General features: G+C 38.4%; 1 non-coding gene across 1 annotated transcript; it reads left to right on the top strand.

Moving 5' to 3' along the window:
* The first annotated feature begins 1,793 nt into the window (after nucleotides 1–1,793).
* TRNAV-UAC (transfer RNA valine (anticodon UAC)) lies at nucleotides 1,794–1,866 on the top strand. Its single transcript has one exon. It is a non-coding gene; the product is annotated as a tRNA-Val (tRNA).
* Nucleotides 1,867–6,146: the final 4,280 nt, after the last annotated feature.

Genomic DNA, 6,146 nt, shown 5'->3' with positions numbered 1-6,146 from the left:
TCATCACTTGGGGCTAGGGAACCTCATCCTCACTACAATGCTCACTACAATCGGGAAGCAGCGTACAGCCTTCACTCTGTGAGTGATCAGTGCTGGCTGCTAGCGGTAACGCTGACAGACGCGTTACCATAGCAACGGTGCTCTCGGAGCCGCGGTTAGCGGTGACGTCACCGCTAACTGCGTTGCTATGGCAACGGTGATCTCCGTTAATGACCGGCTGTGTCAGCCGGTCCCTAACGGAACGGGGAGTCGACCGTGTGCTACAGCATGTCGCCGGTACACGGCGATACACATATGTGCACCGTGTACCGGAGAGATGCACTCGCAGGTCCTACATGACGTGTCATAGTCATGTGACCAGTCTGTAGCCAATGAGATAATAGCCACGTGACTGGTCACATGGCTATTTTGACGTCACGATAGGTCCTGCTTCTCTGCTGGCAGTGCAGGTCACCGGGAGGATTCAGCGATCATCGGATGGAATAGCGGCAGGAGACAGAGTGCAGAAGGGATCGCGAGGACCGGTAAGTGTTATGGCAATGTTTATTAACTGTTTGTGTACATTTATAATGCATTTTTATGTGTTTGTGATTGCCTCCCATTATAGCCTATACGTTCGAGTTCGGTTCGTCGAACGTTCGACGAACCGAACTCGAACGGGACCCCCGTTCGTCGAGCCGACCTCGAGCCGAACCGGGACCGGTTCGCTCATCTCTATCCATTACCAACAGAGCTACGAATTTGTTTTTTTTCCCCTGGCGGGCAAATCTCGTCTCTAATTGCCATTACTTTGCAGAATTTCAAAGGTTTCATAGTGTAGTGGTCATCACGTCTGCTTCACACGCAGAAGGTCCTGGGTTCAATCCCCAGTAAAACCAATCTGTTCTTAGTGTTGAAATATTACGCTATCCAACTACAATATATGAAGTTCTTGGCTTTGTTGCCGAATAACTGGATGTTTTAGCTTCCATTACCAACAGAGCTATGAATTTGTTTTTTTTCCCCTGGCGGTCAAAACTCGTCACTAATTGCCATTACTTTGCAGAATTTCAAAGGTTTCATAGTGTAGTGGTCATCACGTCTGCTTCACACGCAGAAGGTCCTGGGTTCAATCCCCCGTAGAAACAAGCCGTTTTCGCTGTTGAAGTAATTTGCTATCAACCTGTAATATATGAAATTCTTGGTTTCGTTGCCAAATGACAATACATTTTGGCTTCCATCACAAAGAGAACTACGATTTTGGGTTTCTTTTTTATTGACCATTTTAGCAGAAAACATAATCCCATACTATAAAAATCCTATTTGTTTCAAAATATATAGTTCCCATAAATACAAAAGCAAAAGACCAAACTATGGAGAAAAAAGTAACACATTCAATATAAACTTCAATTTAAGCAAAATCCCTTTGTAGGAATAAAACTGGTAAAATATGTAATAATAATTGTAAATGTTTCATTAACAAAAAATACTTTCCTTCAGCATTAAAATGGCCCCGTCAGTCACAATTCTGCTCTGCTAGCCAATACACAGTAACTTGCAATCAGGTTTCATAGAGTAGTGGTCATCACGTCTGCTTAACACGCAGAAGGTCCTGCGTTCAATCCCCAGTGAAACAAATCTGTTCATGGCGTTGAAATAATACTCAATTAAACTACAATATATGAAGTTCTTGGCTTTGTTGCCGAATGATGGTATGTTTTGGCTTCCATCCCCAACAGAGCTACGAATTTGTTTTTTTTTTCCCTGGCGTTCAAAACTCGTCTCTAATTGCCATTACTTTGCAGGCTTTCAAAGGTTTCATAGTGTAGTGGAAATCACGTCTGCTTTACACGCAGAAGGTCCTGGGTTCAATCCCCAGTGAAATCCATGTGTTCTTGGTGTTGAAATAATCCCCTATCAACCTGCAGTATATAAAGTTCTTGGCTTTGTTGCCGAATAACGGGATGTTTTAGCTTCCATCATCAACAGAGCTACAAATTTGTTTTTTTTCCACTGGCGGTCAAAACTCGTCTCTAATTGCCATTACTTTGCAGGATTTTAAAGGTTTCATAGTGTAGTGGTTATCACGTCTGCTTCACACGCAGAAGGTCCTGGGTTCAATCCCCAGTAAAACAAATCTGTTTTTTGTGTTGAAGTAATTTCCTATTGACTTGTAATATGTGAAATTCTTGGTTTCGTTGCCAAATGACAGTACATTTTGGCTTCCATCACAAAGAGAACTACGATTTTGGGTTTCTTTTTTATTGACCATTTTAGCAGAAAACATAATCCCATATTTTAAAAATCCTATTTGTTTCAAAATATATAGTTCCCATAAATACAAAAGCAAAAGACCAAACTATGGAGAAAAAAGTAACACATTCAATATAAACTTCAATTTAAGCAAAATCCCTTTGTAGGAATAAAACTGGTAAAATATGTAATAATAATTGTAAATGTTTCATTAACCAAAAATACTTTCCTTCAGCAATAAAAAGGCCCCGTCAGTCACAATTCTGCTCTGCTAGCTAATACACAGTAACTTTTTGTCAGGTTTCATAGTGTAGTGGTCATCACGTCTGCTTAACACGGAGAAGGTCCTGGGTTCAATCCCCAGTGAAATCAATCTGTTTTTAGTGTTGAAATAATACGCTATCCAACTACAATATATGAAGTTCTCGGCATTGTTGCCGAATGACGGTATGTTTTGGCTTCCATCACAAACAGAACTACAAATTATTTTTTTTTTTTTCCCCTGGCGGTCAAAACTCGTCTCTAAATGCCATTACTTTGCAGGATTTCACAGGTTTCATAGTGGAGTGGTCATCACGCCTACTTCACACGCAGAGGGTCCTGAATTCAATCCCCAGTAAAAACAAGCCGTTTTCGCTGTGTAAGTAATTTGCTATCAACCTGTAATATATGAAATTCTTGGTTTTGTTGCCAACTGATAATATATTTTGGCTTCCCTCACCAAGAGAACTACGATTTTGGGTTTCTTTTTTATTGACCATTTTAGCAGAAAACATAATCCATATTATAAAAATCCTGTTTGTTTCAAAATATATAGTTCCTTTAAATACAAAAGCAAACAACTAAACTATGTGGAAAAAAGTAACACATTCAATGTAAACTTCCTTTTAAGCAAAATCCTTTTGTAGGAATAAAACTGGTAAAATATGTAATAAAAATTGTAAATGTTTCATTAACCAAAAATACTTTCCTTCAGCAATAAAAAGGCCCCGTCAGTCACAATTCTGCTCTGCTAGCCAATACACAGTAACTTTCCATCAGGTTTCATAGAGTAGTGGTCATCACGTCTGCTTAAAACGCAGAAGGTCCTGCGTTCAATCCCCAGTAAAACCAATCTGTTTTTGGCGTTGAAGTAATTTCCTATCGACTTGTAATATGTGAAATTCTTGGTTTCGTTGCCAAATGACAATACATTTTGGCTTCCATCACAAAGAGAACTACGATTTTGGGTTTCTTTTTTTATTGACCATTTTAGCAGAAAACATAATCCCATATTATAAAAATCCTATTTGTTTTAAAATATATAGTTCCCATAAATACAAAAGCAAACGATTAAACTATGTAGAAAAAAGTAACACATTCAATGTAAACTTCAATTTAAGCAAAATCCCTTTGTAGGAATAAAACTAGTAAAATATATAATAAAAATTGTAAATTTTTCATTAACCAAAAATACTTTCCTTCAGCAATAAAAAGGCCCCGTCAGTCACAATTCTGCTCTGCTAGCCAATACACAGTAACTTTTCGTCAGGTTTCACAGTGTAGTTGTCATCACGTCTGCTTAACATGGAGAAGGTCCTGGGTTCATTCCCCAGTGAAACCAATCTGTTCTCAGTGTTGAAATAATACGCTATCCAACTACAATATATGAAGTTCTCGGCTTTGTTGCCGAATGATGGGATGTTTTGGCTTCCATCACAAACAGAACTACAAATTATTTTTTTTTTTTCCCCTGGCGGTCACAACTCGTCTCTAAATGCTATTACTTTGCAGGATTTCACAGCTTTCATAGTGGAGTGGTCATCACGTCTACTTCACACGCAGAAGGTCCTGGGTTCAATCCCCAGTAAAAACAAGCCGTTTTTGCTGTTGAAGTAATTTGGACGCAGTAGGTCCTGGGTTCAATCCCCAGTGAAACCAATCTGTTCTCAGTGTTGAAATAATACGCTATCCAACTACAATATATGAAGTTCTCGGCTTTGTTGCCGAATGATGGGATGTTTTGGCTTCCATCACAAACAGAACTACAAATTATTTTTTTTTTTTTCCCCTGGCGGTCACAACTCGTCTCTAAATGCCATTACTATGCAGGGTTTCACAGCTTTCATAGTGGAGTGGTCATCACGTCTACTTCACACGCAGAAGGTCCTGGGTTCAATCCCCAGTAAAAACAAGCAGTTTTTGCTGTTGAAGTAATTTGCTATCAACCTGTAATATATGAAATTCTTTGTTTTGTTGCCAACTGATAATATATTTTGGCTTCCATCACCAAGAGAACTACGATTTTGGGTTTCTTTTTTATTGACCATTTTAGCAGAAAACATAATCCCATATTATAAAAATCCTGTTTGTTTCAAAATATATAGTTCCTTTAAATACAAAAGCAAACAACTAAACTATGTGGAAAAAAGTAACACATTCAATGTAAACTTCCTTTTAAGCAAAATCCCTTTGTAGGAATAAAACTGGTAAAATATGTAATAAAAATTGTAAATGTTTCATTAACCAAAAATACTTTCCTTCAGCAATAAAAAGGCCCCGTCAGTCACAATTCTGCTCTGCTAGCCAATACACAGTAACTTTCCATCAGGTTTCATAGAGTAGTGGTCATCACGTCTGCTTAACACGCAGAAGGTCCTCCGTTCAATCCCCAGTAAAACCAAACTGTTCTTGGTGTTGAAATAATACTCAATTAAACTACAATATATGAAGTTCTTGGCTTTGTTGCTGAATGATGGGATGTTTTGGCTTCCATCACCAACAGAGCAACGAATTTGTTTCTTTTTTCCCCTGCCGGTCAAAATTCGTCTCTAATTGCCATTAGTTTACTAGATTTCAAAGGTTTCATAGTGTAGTTTTTATCACGTCTGCTTCACACGCAGAAGGTCCTCGGTTCAATCCCCAGTAAAACCAATCTGTTCTTGGTGTTGAAATAATACCCAATTAAACTACACTATATGAAGTTCTTGGCTTTGTTGCCGAATGATGGGATGTTTTGGCTTCCATCACCAACAAAGCTACGAATTTGGGTATTTTTTTCCCTGGCGGTCAAAACTCGTCTCTAATTGCCATTACTTTGCAGGCTTTCAAAGATTTTATAGTGTAGTGGAAATCACGTCTGCTTTACACGCAGAAGGCCCTGGGTTCAATCCCCAGTGAAACAAATGTGTTCTTGGTGTTGAAATAATATCCTATCAACCTGCAATCTATAAAGTTCTTGGCTTTGTTGCCGAATAACGGGATGTTTTAGCTTCCATCACCAACAGAGCTACGAATTTGTTTTTTTTCCCCTGGCGGTCAAAAGTCGTCTCTAATTGCTATTACTTTGCAGGATTTCAAAGGTTTCATAGTGTAGTTTTCATCACGCCTGCTTCACACGCAGAAGGTCCTGGGTTCAATCCCCAGTAAAAACAAGCCGTTTTCGCTGTTGAATTAATATGCTATACACCTGTAATATATGAAATTCTTGGTTTTGTTGCCAACTGATAATATATTTTGGCTTCCATCACCAAAAGAACTACGATTTTGGGTTTCTTTTTTATTGACCATTTTAGCAGAAAACATAATCCCATATTATAAAAATCCTGTTTGTTTCAAAATATATAGTTCCTTTAAATACAAAAGCAAACGACTAAACTATGTAGAAAAAAGTAACACATTCAATGTGTAAACTTCCATTTAAGCAAAATCCCTTTGTAGGAATAAAACTGGTAAAATATGTAATAAAAATTGTAAATGTGTCATTAACCAAAAATACTTTCCTTCAGCAATAAAAAGGCCCGTCAGTCACAATTCTGCTCTGCTAGCCAATACACAGTAACTTTCCATCAGGTTTCATAGAGTAGTGGTCATCACGCGTGCTTAACACGCAGAAGGTCCTGCGTTCAATCCCCAGTAAAATTAATCTGTTCTTG

This window comes from Anomaloglossus baeobatrachus, chromosome 2 (assembly GCF_048569485.1).
Source record: "Anomaloglossus baeobatrachus isolate aAnoBae1 chromosome 2, aAnoBae1.hap1, whole genome shotgun sequence".
Lineage (NCBI taxonomy): Eukaryota > Metazoa > Chordata > Amphibia > Anura > Aromobatidae > Anomaloglossus > Anomaloglossus baeobatrachus.
Note: the sequence above shows the minus strand (reverse complement) of the source record. Positions and strands in the feature narration are given on the sequence as shown.